This window comes from Malaclemys terrapin, chromosome 9, assembly GCF_027887155.1.
Source record: "Malaclemys terrapin pileata isolate rMalTer1 chromosome 9, rMalTer1.hap1, whole genome shotgun sequence".
NCBI lineage: Eukaryota > Metazoa > Chordata > Testudines > Emydidae > Malaclemys > Malaclemys terrapin.
In genome coordinates, this window is record NC_071513.1 from 101,892,602 (window position 1) to 101,910,179 (window position 17,578).

Here is a 17,578-nt window from a genome sequence, read left to right on the forward strand (position 1 = left end):
ATCAGAGATTTTTTTTTTTGGCAGACCAATCTGAAGTACTGTCACACATCGATGCCTCAATAGAAGAGGTTTTGGAACAAACTGATAAATTCAACAGTAATAAGTTACCAGGACAAGATAGCATTCAGCCAGCACTCTGGGAGGGATAGCTCAGTGGTTTGAACATTGGCCTGCTAAGCCCAGGGTTGTGAGTTCAATCCTTGAGGGGGCCATTTAGGGAACTGGAGTAAAAATCTGTCTGGGGATTGGTCCTGCTTTGAGCAGGGGATGTTGGACTAGATGATCTCCTGAGATCTCTTCCAACCCCGATATTCTATGAAATTGTGAAACTCCTAACTGTAATACATAATCTATCCCTGAAACCAGCGTCTACCACAAGACTGGAAAATAGCTAACATAATGCCAATTTTTAAAAGGGCTCCAGAGAAGAGCCTGGCAATTATAGGCAGGTGAGCCTGGCTTCAGTACTGGGCAAAGCGGTAGAAACTATAGTAAAGAACAGAATTACCACATACTTTAGATTAACACGATATGTTGGGGAAGAATCAGCGCGGCTTTTGTAAAGGGAAATCATGCCTCACCAATCTATTAGAATTCTCTTATGGTATCAACAAGCATGTGGAAAAGGATGATCTAGTTCATATATAGTGTACTTGGACTTTCAAAAAGCCTTTGAGAGGGTCCCTCACCAAAGGCTGTTTGGGAAACTAAGGCCTTGGCTACACTTACCAGGTAGTTCGACGGCTGGAAATCGAAGTTCTGGGTTCGACTTATCGCGTCTAGTCTGGACGCGATAAGTCGAACCCGGAAGTGCTCGCCATCGACTGCGGTACTCCAGCTCGGCGAGAGGAGTACCGCGGAGTCGACGGGGGAGCCTGCCTGCCGCGTGTGGACCAAGGTAAGTTCGAACTAAGGTACTTCGACTTCAGCTACGTGACGTAGCTGAAGTTGCGTACCTTAGTTCGAATTGGGGGGGGTAGTGTAGACCAAGCCTAAGTTGTCTTGGGATAAGAGGGAAGATCCTCGCATGGATCAGTAACTGGTTGAAAGATAAGAAACAAAGGGTAGGAATAAATGGTCAGTTTTCAGAATGGAGAGGGGTAAATAATGGGGTTCCCCCAAGGACCTGTGCTGTTCAACATATTCATTAACAATCAGGAAAAGGGCGTGAACAGTGAAATGGCAAAGTTTGCAGATGATGCAAAATTACTCAAGATAGTTAAGACCAAAGCTGACTGCGAAGAGTTACAAAGGGATCTCACTAAACTGTGCAGCAACAAAACGGCTGATGAAATTCAGTGTTGATAAGTGCAAATAATACATGTTGGAAAAAATAATCCCAACTCTGGATATATAATAATGGGTTCTAACATAGCTGTAACCGCTCAAGAAAGAGACTGTGGAGTTGTCATGGATAAGGCTACGTTTTAGTCACGGGTATTTTTAGTAAAAGTCACGGACAGATCGTGGGCAATTCACGGCCTGTGACCTGTCCATGACTTTTACAACATACCCCTGACTAAAACTTGGCGGGGGGGGGGGGGGAGGCTGCCCAGGGGGGACATGGCGGGTGTGGTGGGGCGCTGCCCAGGGTGGAGCCGCGGGTGCTTGGGGAAGGGTTGCGTCCCTGGGGGGACACCATGGGTGCTTTGGGGAGGGGGGTTGGCAAGGTTGGGGCAGGTTCCCTACCAGGCTCCTGGGAAGTGGCGAGCTCCAACTCCTAGCTCCGTGTGCTGCCTCCGCCCTGCCCCAAGCCCCGGTTCTGCAGCTCCCATTGGCTGGGAACCACAGCCAATGGGAGTTGCGGGGGCGGTGCTTGCAGGCGGAGTCAGCACGTGGAGCTAGGAACTGAGGGAGGGTAGTTCCTGTCGCCCTTCCGGGGAGCCCCCCCACTAAGCACCACCCACACTCCATCCCGAGCCCCCCCCCCAACTCCTGCTGCTAGAGGGAGTGGGGGCCCAAGACTGCCCCAGCAGCAGCCAGTGCGACTGGCCCAGGGGTTGCCCGAACTGCTCAGGCAGCTTCCGGGCCAGCCGCACGGGCCGCTGCAGAAGTCACGGAAAGTCACGGAATCCATGACAAACGCAGAGACTTAGTCATGGATAATTCTCTGAAAACTTCAGCTCAAGTACAACAGCAGTCAAAAAGCCGTAACTGAATTTCAGGAACCATGAGGAAAAGGCTATGTAGGGGGAGGGATAGCTCAGGGGTTTGAGCATTGGCCTGCTAAACGCAGGGTTGTGAGTTCAATCCTTGAGGGGGCCACTTAGGGATCTGGGGCAAAATCAGTACTTGGTCCTGCTAGTGAAGGCAGGGGGGTGGACTCGATGACCTTTCAGGATCCCTTCCAGTTCTAGGAGATGGGATATCTCCATTAATTTAATGTAATAAGATAGAAAATATCATACCACTGTATAAACCCACAGTGCACCCACACCCATTTCTGGTCACCCCATTTCAAAAAGAATATAGAGGAGCTGGATGATGTTCAGAGAAGGGTAACAAAGATGAACAAGAATATGGAACCGCTTCCATACGAGTAGAGACTAAAACAATTAGGGACTGTCCAGCTCAGAAAAGAGACAACGGGGGGGGGAATAGGATAGAGGTCTATAAAATCATGACTGGTGTGTGGAGAAAGTGACTAGAGAAGTGCTATTTACCCTTTCCAGCAATACAAAAACCAGGGGTCACCCAAAGAAATTAACAGGCAGCACATTTAATATGAACAAGAGGAAGCACTTCCACACAATGCACAGTTAACCTGTGGAACTCATCGTCTTGGGATGTTGTGATGGCCAAAAGTAAAAATGGGTTCAAAAAAGAGCTTGGTAAGTTCAGAGGATAGGTCCATCAATGAGGATAGTAGCCAAGATGGTCAGAGATGTAACCCCATGCTCGGAGCAACTCTGGACCTCTTACTGCCAGAATCCGGGAGGGAAAGAGGGGGGAATCTCTCCAAAATTACCCTGTGTACGCTCCCCCTGAAGCGCTGGTATCGGTCACCTTTGGAGCCAGGATACTGGCCTGTCTGACCCAGTATGGTAGTTCTTATGTTCTTATGTTCTTGATAGATGAATAGCTGTTCTAGCAGACACACCTATAGAGAGAAAAGAACGAGAAGTACTTGTGGCACATTAGAGACTAACAAATTTATTTGAGCATAAGCTTTCGTGGGCTAGAACCCACTGCATCGGATGCATGCAGTGGAAAATACAGTAGGAAGATATATATACACACAGAGGACATGAAAAAATGGGTGTTGCCATACCAACTATAACGAGAGTAATCAGTTAAGGTGGGATATTATCAGCAGGAGAAATAAAACTTTTGTAGTGATAATCAGGATGGCCCATTTCCAACAGTTGACAAGAAGGTGTGAGTAACAGAGGGGGAGGGGGGAAATTAGCATGGGGAAATAGGTTTTACTTTGTGTAATGACCCATCCAGTCCCAGTCTTTATTCAAGCCTAATTTAATGGGGTCCAGTTTGTAAATTAATTCCAATTCTGCAGTTTCTCGTTGGAGTGTGTTTTTGAAGTTTTTTGTTGGAGTATTGCGACGTTGAGGTCTGTAATCGAGTGACCAAGGAGGTTGAAGTGTTCTCCTACTGGTTTTTGAATGTTATAATTCTTGACGTCTGATTTGTGTCTATTTATTCTTTTGCATAGAGACTGTCTGGTTTGGCCAATGTACATGGCAGAGGGGCATTGCTGGCACATGATGGCATATATAACATTGGTAGATGTGCAGGTGAACGAGACCCTGATGGCGTGGCTGATGTGATTAGGTCCTATGATGATGTCACTTGAATAGATATGTGGACAGAGTTGGCAACGGGCTTTGTTGCAAGGATAGGTTCCTGGGTTAGTGTTTTTGTTGTCTGGTGTGTGGTTGCTGGTGAGTATTTGCTTCAGTTTGGGGAGATGTCTGTACGCGAGGACTGGCCTGTCTCCCAAGGTCTGTGAGAGTGAGGGATCGTCCTTCAGGATAGGTTGTAGATCGTTGATGATGCACTGGAGAGGTTTTAGTTGGGGACTGAAGGTGACGGCTAGTGGCGTTCTGTTACTTTCTTTGTTGGGCCTGTCCTGTAGTAGGTGACTTCTGGATACTCTTCTGGCTCTGTCAATCTGTTTCTTCACTTCAGCAGGTGGGTATTGTAGTTTTAAGAACGTTTGATAGAGATCTTGTAGGTGTTTGTCTCTGTCTGAGGGGTTGGACAAAAACCTGACACCTACAGAGGTGTCATTTGGTCCAGGATGATAGATTGGGAGTCAGTGACTCTTTATGTCCCAATTTCCTTATGTCCAGGGCCAGCTCCAGGCAGGTGCTTGGGGCAGCCAAGGGGAAGGGGCGGCACGTCAGGCTCTTCAGCGGCAATTCGGTGGCGGATCCCTCGGTCCCTCTCGGAGGGTAGGACCTGCCGCCGAATTGCTACCGAAGAAGAAAGCGGCACAGTGGAGCTGTCACTGTTCACGATCGCGGCTTTTTCTTTTTTTTTCACCGCTTGGGGCGGCAAAAACCCTGGAGCTGGCCCTGCTTATGTCCTGATGCTTCCCTGTCTGTTCACCACTCTGATAGGCTTTGCTTGTCGTTCTTGTGCTCCCATCTTAAGTGTACCCTTTGCCAGAGGCTGGCTGCGAAAGTGATGGATACTGAAGACTGAGACAGTCAGGAACAGATACTAGCTGTATTGAACATGGCCAGTTTGATCTGGGATGGGACATGTAACTTATTCTAACTTTTAGAGATTGGAAAGATGACCTAATAGACCCGCTTCAGCCCATTTCTAGGGCACGCCTCTTGATGCTCACTTCCATGCTGTTTATTCAGTGCAACACATCGGTGATTAAAACAAAATTGTTCTGCAAAGGTGCATATTGTAGCTAAGAAACACTGAACGTTTTCTTCTCCCTGTGCATTGGATGGTGAACAAAAACATAAATGCCAATATAGCAGACAGTAGGTTCAGAAGCAAACCTCGCTGTTGAAGTGCAAATGTGACTGCAAGTGCTGGAGTTGCAGCTGCATGAATGCAGTTAGTCTTCCCAGTGCAATCCCATAATACTCTTGCTTAACCTTCACGGGCAGCGCAGGCCACTGGGTCTCTCATTTAGCGATCCACCCATGTCCTGGTTTCGTGCGGGCCTGGGGACGGCTGGACAAGTATTCATCCTGTCCTCATATCCTGTGACAGTCAGGTCCTAGAGCATCCAAGGTGATGCTGTGCCTGGCCCCCCATCTGGCGCCTCCAAAGGAGCAAGAAAGGGCACATAGACCATGCAAAATACAACTTTTTGACCATCCAAATGATCTCTTTATTTAATATAAAAATGCCAAGGACAATGCAGTCTCCTTAGTCAGCAGCCACTGCACGCGCGCAGATGCTGGGAATGCATCTCTCACTCTCACCCTAGCGTGTTTGTGAACTTCCGAGGAGCTCGGTTACTGTCGTAATGAGGGTCGTGATTGAGAGGGCCACCATGTTCCAGGCATCTCGTGTATTCCTGAGGTTTGAAAGAGAAAGGGACACCAGTTCAGAAACACAAGAAGACTCACTTCCTACCACCACGTATATCGCAGATCACCACCCGCCTCACTGCCATAAACCAAGTAGATCCTGTTTCCTCCAGCCCTAACCCTCTGCATTAGTTGCGGGTGTGACGTTGCAGTCTATAGGATTTTATAAAAATTTGATAATGAGGGAATACAATGTAACTGGAATATGCTTCATGCAAAAGGTCTCTTGTAAGGTATCATTACAAAGCTTATTGTCTACTGAGTGTGGTCATCCTATTTGTATCAAGGTATCACTCTTGTATCTGAAACGAGAAATATGACATATAACTCTGAGGGCCTATTGTAATTATGCAAAGGGTGGGCCATTAGTGGTGGTTTGGAATCTTAATGGCTCCCATCAACCAGGACAATTGACTGGATGGCTCTGTTTGCAGGCAGGCCTTCCTGTGAGTCAGTCTGGGAGGAATGAAGGCTTGGGGTCTTACAGTGACATGTGATCATGTCACCTGAACTGGAATCCATCTTTAACCTGGTGCTTTTCCAGTGAGCGGGGGTGGAAACCCAGAGGGATAAAGGGTTCTCGCCTTATGCAAAAGAGATATAAAGGAGTGGAACAGGACGAAGAAGGAGAGGAGCCATCATGAAGAATCCCCTCGCTACCACCTGAGCTGGAACAAGAGCTGTACCAGGGGAAAGAATTGTGCCCAGGTCTGGAAGGGGTCCAGTCTGAGAAAAACACTTACTGAAGCATCTCTGAGGGTGATTATCTGTATTATCTGTATTCAGTTTGATTAGACATAGATTTGCGCATTTTATTTTATTTTGCCTGGTGACTTACTTTGTTCTGTCTGTTACTACTTGGAACCACTTAAATCCTACTTTCTGTATTTAATAAAATCACTTTTTACTTATTAATTAACTCAGAGTATGTATTAATACTTGGGGGAGCAAACAACTGTGCATATCTCTCTATCAATGTTATAGAGGGCGAACAATTTATGAGTTTACCCTGTATACGCTTTTTACAGGGTAAAATGGATTTATTTGAGTTTAGACCCCATTGGGAGTTGGGCATCTAAGTGTTAAAGACAGGAACACTTCTGTGAGCTGTTTTCAGGTAAACCTGCAGCTTTGGGGCAGGTAATTCCGACCCTGGGTCTGTGTTGGAGCAGACGGGAGTGTCTGGCTCAGCAAGACAGGGTGCCGGGGTCCTGAGCTGGCAGGGAAAGCAGGGGGCAGAAGTAGTCTTGACACATCAGGTGGCAGCTCCCAAGGGGGGTTTCTGTGATTCAACCCGTCACAGCGGGAGGGGGATGGAGAATTTGCTGTGCTACATGGAAGGGTCTGGAGGGATGTTCTTACCCTGGGGTCAGGTGACAACTCCTCTCTCTGGATCCTAGAGGGATCCAAGAGAGAAGGAAACTGCTACAAAACAGCATGAAACAAGGGCAGAAGAAGCTACACAACAGTGATTGAATAAGTGACAATAAAACCATGCTCCTTAATCTCAAACAGTGGCACTCAACGGTTCTTCCTTCCTTCCTTCCTTCCTTCAAAGTCAACCTGGAAGTGAATCAGAGGAAGGCTGACTTTCTCTGCCATGGTGTGTGTTAAAGCATAACAGGGTGTAGCCCTTCCCATGCACAGATTCTTGGGAAGGACAGAGCCATTTGAAGGAAGCAATGGAGCAAACCAAAAATGGGAACAGGTGCAAACACATGTTCTATTGTGTACCCTCTCTGGGGAGCTGAACCACAAATAGTGGGGCAGGTGTGCTAAACCCCAGGCCACACAATGGCTGCAGGGAGTTCTGTGTGGACGCAGTGTGATGAGTCCACCCTGCCGGCATGGTCTGCCTGGACATGCCGCATGTTGCAACATGCACCAGTTTTGTTGCACCGGTGCAATTATTCTAGTGTAAACAAGCATTGGGAGTAAAAGAAGTTTCCATGGTGATTGTCTTTCACCCCCTTACAGAGACTGCGGTCCAGGGCATTTTGTATGGGGTCTTTTCAATGTGAGGTAGACCCCCATCCACTCGGAATTGGGCTGAGCCCACTAACTTGCTTCACTAAGTGAACTGGGCCACATTCTAACTGGCCAACCAAAGATAAAACTTCTGTAATCCCGTTGACAACCCCGAGCCATTCAAAACCCTGCTAATTACTGTTCCTAACCTCCTCCGGTGCCCTATGGATGCTTAGTAGCTGTTCAGAACAGCACCACCTGCAAATTCTACCTGGGTGGTGCACAGATAGCATGGTGATGAGCTGCCAGGCTCAAGAATGAGTTACAAGATGCTGATCTTATCGCCGATCTCTCCAAAATAACTCTCTCCCAAGGGAGAGAAGAATGGAGAGATGGAGACTGCAGATGCTTTGTCCAATTGAGCAAGTGTGTAATGTGATATTGCTGGTTGGCATTTGGAGAACAGTGATACAGGGAAAATCGGGGGAGGATGTTGCAACCTACTTTATGCTGGTAGTGAAAGAAGTTGCGAAAAAGCCCTAGGAGAAAATAATAAACAAAGGGTGTAGCTGGAGAGAGAGCGCTGAATTCAGAAGCTTTTGCATAACATATAGCCAACACGCACAAAGACCAGGTGCTTCCGTGCGGTCTTTCCCATGTGATTGTGACTCACGGGCCAAATTTAAAAGGGATATAGAACTGTCTGCTAATTATGTAGTTATGCAAAACAGGGTGATATATAAGGAGCAACCAGTTCATTCTTCTGGTTGTATTCTGATCAGCTGCTGCATTGAGGAAGGGATTTTCCTCCTGGTCTTTTTTGTATAGAATTGCACAGCTAGGAGCAGTGTGATGGCTTTTGGGCTCCCTTTGAAGAACAAGGCATCTGCAACTGTCAAGACAGGAGACAGGACTACATGGTCCAACAGTCATATCTCAGTCTGGCTGGTTTTCTCCCACGTAAAACTGTCCTTTATAGGATGCAGGCTGTAAATGAACCAGTGTATGAATATTTTAGGTTCTTTCTCCTTGTTCTTTTGCCTAAAATAGAAAACAGCTTTTGCTTTTTTTATTCAGTGCCAAACCTGGGCATACCATGGGGACACCAGAAGCTCCAGCAGCAGAATGAGAGAGGCTGAATCAGCATTGCTCTTGTCGAAAAGAAAATATATTTACTACTCCTTTTGGGTGTTTTGTAGGCTGAATTAAGAGCAGCCGTTCCCCAGCCTCCAGAACGATCTCCTCTTAATTGGCTCCGCTGGTTGTTCAGCCTGTCCCCAATATCTCAATCTTTGACCAATGTAGCTGCTCCTCTGGGCTGTCTGAATTTTCTGAGCTTGTTTTATTTTTGACAGGGAAATCTTGCTGACAGGATGTTCTTGGGTTCTGAGAGCACTTCTCGGGCCCATGAAACCTCACAGCACGTTTTGCGTAGCATTTTGCCTGGTCTTCCCTCCCCACCCCAACCCCCAGAAATCAGCATCATGTTGATTCAGCGCTGTGTGATGGTGTTGCATCATGAAACACGGATGAGACGTTAAGATGTGGTGACACCATGAGAATGGTGTAGAGAGGAATAAACCGACTTAGAAGTCCTAACTCCAAGAGAAGCTTCTCCATGGTTTCGTAGCATTACTAGACCACCCACTATCTCGTTTTTGATTCAACCTTTTGAGGTCACCTAGCATCCAGTTGTCGTCTTATAAACTGAATTGGCTTCCCGTCTTTGAGTTATAGCTAACTTGAATTGCCATGTCACTTTCCTTGCCTAGTAAAATTTCTGTTCTTTGGAAAGAAGACAGGTAGAAATGCAAACTACTATTTCTTGTCATGCTGAAAAGACGATAGGTGGCTTTCCTACAGAAATGAGGCACAGTCTCTTTTGCGAGGCGCTTTAGGAAGATCGGGGTTACAATATGCAGAGTGGCCAAGGTGTTGCCTGGCTGAGTCTTGGTCTAGCCATTATACATCAGCTAGATTCCTTGCAGACAGCACAGTCTTCCAGGCAGTCTGTGGAGAGGGTAACAGCTGTATGGATGAGCTCAGGAAGGGGGCAGCACGGGGGAAGGCCTGGAGACGTTTGTGAAAAGGGGCATGTATAAAAATGCTGCAACTCTGAGAATGAAGAGGCAGGATTTGGTCACTTGTGGATGTTATGGATAACTGTGCCAGAAAGGAGACTTCTTATATTCACTTGACATTAGCCATCTACATACGGTGCCCCATTTCTGACCTCCGCTCCTGCTGTCTGCGCAGTTTTACAGCTACACGTAGCTCCCAAGTGCTCAGAACTGAGTGTCCCTGCAATATTTTGACATAATGTATTCATTTTAACAGCTTCACTACACGAACTATGTGCAGTTCTATGGGGAAAGAAAGGCCATTTTTCAAAGACTTCTGCTCAGACAATAAAAAGGGTTAAAACAGATTAGTGGAAATACAGTGGGGACTAAGCGTGCTGCTCCTGTTATATTTGCCTGACATTGCTAGGAATCTTGCATAACTTTGCTTTCTTTGCTCGTCACCATAAGTTGTTTCACTTCTTTTTCAAAAGTTCTAGCAGATCTCACGTGAATAACTCGAGCCTAATGGGGCACTAGCAAATCATTATATGATTGAGCGGATTGTTCTTTAGTTTGTTTCTACAGCATCATAGAATTCTTTGATACTTTCCAGTCAACGTAATGACAGAGGTACCCGCCACAAAGATTTCACACTCTAATTTAGACTTGACACAGGAAAGAGAAGGTAATAACTAGTGGGTAGTGGATGGGAATGTGAGGGTTACCCCAGTGAGAGGTCATGAACTGAGCTTTTTATGTGCACATCATGTTAGATCTTCTACCACATGTATGGTAGTTTCTTGAACATCCATGCAGAGCAAAGAGTGCTTTGGCTTTTAATGAGAGATTCTGCCCTGAAAAGTGACTGCACGGTTGGCATAGTGGGTTTCTGTGACTTCTGTGCTCTGTTTTCAAGTGTAACAATGTTTTTTTTGTTGGGCCTGCAAATTCTGCCTCAGATCTCGGTGTCAAGTTGGGTTTATCCTCCCCATGCATCATCACTGCTTAAGTCTTGCCTACACACAAGCTTACATTGGTTTAGTTAAATTGGTTTGGTGCAAAGCTCTGTGTGGACACTCTTATTTTGGTTTCAGAATGGCTTACTACTGTTTAGTTTTAAACCAGTTTAAACTGAAATAAGCCTGGTTGAAACTAAAGAAAGAGGGTCCACGTGAAAGGGGGTCCCCTAGAAAGAGGGAGTCTTTTTCACTGGTCTAACTAGATATGTTTGAAATTGCACCTTAAGTTAAACAAATGAAACTCTGTGTGACGGGGTTCCTGGGGTGCAACCTGAACTGTGGGACAGCTGAGCCCTCTGTCCCACCAACCTGGGGTATCCCTCTCATTCTGTGAAAAGCTCCAAACCTCTGGCAGGTCCTGCACTTAGACATCCTGCACAGGCAGGGATGCACCCAAATGAGTTACATGAATGCTTCTCTCAGCCACTCACGAACCAACAATAGAGAGCTCCAGCCAATTCCCCCCAGCCTTGCACCCCAGGGCTGTACCGGCCTGCCCTGGTCAGAAGCCTGAGCAGTGTAAGTTCATTAAGTTCGGCACTTCTACAAAGGGAAGTGAATGTTCACCAGCCTTTGTACCCTGAGCCGATTTCCCAAGCACTTCAATCAAATCACACTGTTTTAGGTAAAATATAAAACAGATTTATTAGCTGCACAAAGATCGGTTTTAAATGATTATAAGTAGTGAGCATAGAGATCAAAGTTGATTACCTGAGAAATAAAATAAATTCACAGTCTAAGGTCTATAAACTAGACAGGATTTGAATCAAACAGCGTCTCACCCTGACACTACAAGCAGGTCACAGATCTTTCAGACCCTTCACCCTCTCCTGCATCCTAACCCCCTGCCCCAACCCAGAGCCCGCACCCAAACTCTCTCCCAGAGCTCCTCTTGCACTCCAACCCCCTGCCCCATCCCAGAGCCCGCACCCCAAACTCCCTCCCAGAGCTACTCCTGTACTCCAACCCTCTGCCCCATCCCAGAGCCTGCACCCCAAACTCCCTCCCACAGTCTTGGGCAGGTGGGAGGGAGGGGGACTTGGAACCATTCTGGGCACCACCAAAAATTATACAAACCTGCCGCCCCTGAACGAGATCTATTCCGAGCCTTTGCCAGGGTTATACAGGAATAGTAAGAACACAGGCCTGGTTTTTATTAGAGAAGTAGCACTGTGGTTTGATTGATCTACGTATGCCAGTGCTAATCTCTAAATTAGAAGCTAACTAGTTTAAGCCTCATTTAATTCAGTTTAGTGTAATTTAGTAATTAAGCAATTGGACTTTTAATACTGGTTCCTACTGAGTAACTGTGGGCAAATCACCTAAGCTAGTGATGTTTTTCTTACTCATCTGTAAAATAAAGGTAACAGTATTTTCCCGTGTCTCAGGCCTGTTGAGGCCTAACTAATAATTGTAAACTGACAAGTATGAAGGTTATTCCTAAGGAAGACGTAAGACAAGAACTTGAGTCCTCATGGCCCCAGCCTGTGTTAAGTCCTTGTGGCCGTGTGGACTTTGTTGCTGGCAGATCTCTGCTTTAGCTAAGGTTTGTACCAGGAGGCCAAGCAAGCAGAGCCGGTTGGCAAATTTCGGACAGAACAGTGCTCCATTGGCAAACACTGATCCAAAAAAACGGAAAGGTTTGAGGGACTCGCTATAACCTCCATTCCACCCTCATGCCAGGGGTTCTGTGTGCCCCCTCTGCCCCAGGCCCCCAGGCCAGGAGCTCTGTGGTACCCCCCACTGCCCCCAGCCCCCCATGCCAGGAGCTCTGTGGTTCCCCCACTGCCCCCAGCCCCCCAGGCCAGGAGCTCTGTGGTAGCCCCACTGCCCCCAGTCCCCCATGCCAAGAGTTCTGTGGTGGCCCCCCACCCCCTATTATATAACTAATAGAAACTATAATGAAGCATTTGGATGAAGTCCTTTCTAGATTTCTGAAATGACCTTTTGGGGGGAAATTTCCAAGGTTCTACTTTTTGCCCCAAATGGGGAGGAAAAGAAATTTTGAAATGTCAATTTCCCACAGGACGGACATGCTGAGATTCTATTAGCTCTACCTGCAAGTCAAGATCAGCTTACCTACAGCACATGCATTGGTGCATCCATTATAACAACCCCCATGCAAAGAACGTGTGACAATGTTAGGCTTTAAAAGGGATGTCAGAACAATTCTTGACAGACAGATTCTCCCAAAGGAAACAAGGTCAGAGTAACCCAGCATGCAGGGCTGTTCTCAGGAGATGCCTCAGCCGGAGTCCAAGGGAACTGAATGTCGAGACATAACATTATTAAATGAGAGGTTATATAACAAGACTTATAGCGAGGAAGCTCTTTGGTTCTATTAACAAAATCCTGCATTACTGACACTGCCGGTTTCTAAAGAAAACAAGGAATAAAGAAAAGAATGTTTTTATCCTCCCCCTAGCTTAAATCCCCTGCCATTTTGAGATGTGTTTTCCCATACATAACACCATCTCTGGCTGGTAGAACTACAGTTATAAAGCAAGCAAACAAGGGAGTAATCTCTAAAATTACATCACAGAATGTTCAGCCTGATTGTTTTAAAACCTCAGTGGTGTTAGTTACAGCTTTGAACCACCTACATTTTTGTGTCTGAAGAATTTTATTCCAGGGTCAGGAGGGGTTTCTATTACCGAGAGATCATTCCCACATATCAAGCTCTGAGATTTGCCCCTCAAAGGCCCCTGTGCAATAAAGATGGTTAGGAACCAGCTCCCCTGATCCGAATGCCCCCAAACTTTGGGAAAGCTCCTAACGGGACCAAACATTGCCCCTGTCCCCTATTTTTAAAATGGGGACAATACTACTTCCCAGGGTGCTGTGAGGATAAATACATTACACATATTGTAAAGCATTTTGAGATCTACTGATGTAAAGCACTTATATAAGAAATAGGCATTATTAATTATTATTTAAGAGTCTCTCTTCATAACCCATAAGGTAGTGCATCAACCTGAAATGGATTTAATTAGAAGTTGGGATGGGTTTTCATCACTTTCCTCCTTTCCACTGTTAAAACGCTGAGGTTTTTCTCATGCGATCAGTGGATGTTGGAAATGCCATGTATCACAAATGGAATACTTTTAGTCAAAGGGGGGGAAAGGGGAAGAGTAAATTTAGGTATAAATATTTAATCCAGCAGTCCCCAAACTTTTGAGAATTGCCCCCCTTACTCATGTCTGCACCCCGAGCAGAGCCGGGGCTGGGAGCGGGGCTGTGGCTCCAGGGGGGAAGGATATGTGGACTGGGGTAAGGAGGTGAAGGCTGGGGCCAGGAACAGAGCCGCAGACAGTGGCTGAGGCTGGCATGGGGCAAGGAGCGGAGCCACATCGAGGCTGGGGATGGGCCAGGTGCGGGGCTGGGAGCCAGGGACGCAGCTGGGGGTGGGACCAGAGCAGAGCTCGGGGCGGGAGGGGTGTATGGCACTCCCTCCTCATCCCCCCCCATTCACCTCCCGTGAGGGCTAGCCTGTGCCGCCACGTCCCCCCAGATGTTCATCCATACCCCCCTAGAGGGATGCGCCCCACGCTTTGGGGGCCTCTGATCTAATCTATCGTTTTGATCTCTCACTTGTGATTGTGGCAGTTGAGTGCCTGATGTCAGGGAGAGAATGCTTTGCACTTCCAATGCACTTTTCAAGCTGTACTGGACTTCTATGGTGCATCGTCACCCCACAGTATTGCAACAGGATGGTGATGATGCTTCATCGTGTCGTGAGCCAACATCCTCCCATAAATGTCATGATGGGTTGATGCAGTGTTGTGGTAACCCTGTCAGCCCCAGGATATTAGAGGAACAAGGTGGGTGATCTTTTATAGGACCAGCTTCTGTTGGTGAGAGAGACAAGCTTTTGAAAGCCCAATAAAAGATCTAGACTAAAATTGGAACGATACAGAGAAGATTAGCATGGCCCCTGTTCAAGGATGAGACAGAAATTTGTGAAGTGCTATCACCCTGTGTCTCTATGATGGGTTGATGTCATTTTTGCCTCCAAAGAGCAAATGGGAAAAATGGTGGCCCCTCTTGGTCTTTCCAGCTAAACAGGCCAAATTATGCCTGGCCCTGCATTGGGTGCTCAAAGGAGGGAAGAGAGGGCATGCAAGAGTCCCTTATCCTCCAACATACCAGCACATAGGACGTAGGGTTCAGGTGCTAAGGCGTACAGGTGTAGCAAGTCATGCTTTTACACTGGGGATCTCCACAGCTAACAGCATGAGCTGCTGTAGTTTGAACTAAAGAGCCAGGACCCCTCAGCTGGGCCTGTAACAGACTCATATCATAGATTCATAGATTCCAAGGCCAAAAGGGACCATTGTGATCATCTAGTCTGACCTCCTGCAGAACACGGGCCATAGGACTTCCTGAACTAATTCTAAAGCAGACCTTTCAGAAAAACATCCAATCTTGATTTTAAAATTCTCAGTTATGGAGGACCCACCACATCCCTTAGTAAATTGTTCCAAGGACTGTCAAAAGGTTGTGCCGTATTTTTAGTTTGAGTTTGTCTTGCTTCAACTTGTAGCCATTGGCTCTTGTTAGACCTTTGTCTGCTAAGACCGAAGAGCTAGGGTGACCAGACAGCAAATGTGAAAAATTGGGACGGGGGTGGGGGGTGATATGAGCCTATATAAGGAAAAGACCCAAAAATTGGGACTGTCCCTATAAAATCGGGACATCTGGTCACCCTGTGAAGAGTCCATCATCAGTTTTTCTTCCCTATGTAGGTACTTAGACTGTGATCAAGTCATCCCTTACTCTTCTTTTTGTAGAACTAAATAAATGGAGCTCCTTGACTCTATCTCTGTAAGGCATATTTGCACCTGTGGAATGGGCACAGAAGTGGACCTGTAACACACACGGAACAATGGGTTACACAAGGTGTATGTGTGGGAGACCAGTATGGCCTGGAGTGCAAGCAGCTGTAAAGATGAGTGCAGACCACAGCTTTCCAACAGATGTTGCAAGAGGCATGGCATACACTGGTCTCCTCTGGGGTCCAAGCAGGCTTTAGGGCTTCCACAGTCATCCTGCCTCCTTTTGTTCCTCTCCCGAGCACAGTGATCCCTCTGGGAGAGCACAGAATGTATCCATCACGTCACCCCTTAGCTCACTGACCAGGCCAGACAGATGGAATTCCTTTGAGATGAGGAACAAAGAGGTAACAGAGTATGATTCTGTTGGTTGCAAACGCCTGATGCTCTCAGCTGCAATTAATGAGTGTCTCAGCTTTTCCTCCTTTACAGGGAGGGAAAGATGGTTTCCCTTTACTCTTGCATGTGAATTCTGTTGAAATGGCTCTTAACCATGGCTTCACCACATTATCTGAAGGGGGCAAGATCCCAGAGAAGGAGAGGAATATTTCAGGGTGGTTTCAAAAGGTGGTTGAACTAGGAGAAACCACGTGAAATTTACAAGGAAATTTTCAGATGAATGTCATAAAATAATTGACAGCTCTTAGATTATAGAATGGTCTCCCTTGGGAGAAGATAGAAGCCCCATCGCTTGAACCATTTAATCCTAGACGAGGCAAAGCACTGAGAATATACTGTAGCAAGATGGATAAAAATTGATTTAAATTAAATACAGGTTTTTTTTATTTAAATTAAATACAGGTTTTTTATTTAAATTAAATACAGGTTTATTTTTTAAAACATAAACCTATTTATAATTTAATTTTGAAATTGGCAACCTATATTAAGGCCTACATTTAAATAAACATTATAAAAATTTAGTACATGTTTCCTGCCAAGTTTTAAAGAAAGTCTGACCACTGAACTGGTAGAAGTCACTGGTTAAACACCTTAAACTCATTTGTTGAAGTGCTAAATCAGCTTTTGACAGTAGTAGTCTCTTCTGCAGCTGCATAGAATATTTTTTTAATGTGTTTATTCAATTAGCTCACTTCAATAACTAAGGTCATTCAAAGTTGAGAAACCAATTTGCAGTTGAAAAAGCAGGAATGCTTGTTTTCTGCTTCCAACCTATAAATAAAAACTAGGTGTGAAATGATGAGATCTACCAGTTCTAAAACCTTGAATGACATGCTGACCAGTCAATGAATCAGTTTGATTCATTAACTACAGATACTTCCTTTGTTTAATATATCAGTTAGTTTTAAATGCAAAACATGTTTTGATAAACCATTTTTTCTTATGTATTGAGCACATGTAAGGTAGTTTTATTTAATTACAAAAAGTGAGAGTGCTGTTCTTGTGCATTTTAATTGAAATTGAATTTCTATCCAAATAGAGCTTGATACAAATCACAAGTAAAAAATATTAATCATCATTTACTAAATAAGAAATGCGCCATTCACCATTTTCTAACAAAATAAAAAATGTAAAAATTAAGAGTCTATAAATGTAAGTGGAGCTATATAATTCCTTAAATGTGCATAGATAATATAGTTTATCCTCCTGGTTAACAAAGAGAGTAAGCACATTTAGTGTAAAGGCTACATTTAATTGCAAATCAACATGGTTTTAATAGGTTGATTCTCATGGGTTGGTAACTTTCTTTAGGAAAATAACTGAAGTACAAATACAAAACATAGTTAAAATCAACGATTTAAATGGTTTCCTGCTTGCTGATTGAAATTGATTATCTAAATTGCTTTCATTTAAATCAATACACCCTGCACTGTAAGGAACAATCCTGCATTAGCCAGAAAGGGGTGTGGAATGGATGGACAAGGTACAGCAGAACCTCGGAGTTACGAACACCTTGGGAATAGAAGTTGTTCGTAACTCTGAAATATTCATAACTCTGAACAAAACGTTGTGGTGGTTCTTTCAAAAGTTTACAACTGAACAGTGACTTAAAACAGCTTTGAAACTTTACTATGCAGACAAAGAATGTATTATAATTTATTTATAATGTCCCTTTATCTTTTTAGTAGTTTACATTTAACAGAGTACTGTCTTTTCTTTTTTCTTTTTATTTATTTATTTATATTTTGTTGCTGCTGCCTGATTGTGTACTTCCGGTT

General features: G+C 45.3%; 1 pseudogene; it reads left to right on the forward strand.

Moving 5' to 3' along the window:
* The first annotated feature begins 14,435 nt into the window (after positions 1–14,435).
* LOC128843820 (U6 spliceosomal RNA) lies at positions 14,436–14,548 on the forward strand (annotated as a pseudogene).
* Positions 14,549–17,578: the final 3,030 nt, after the last annotated feature.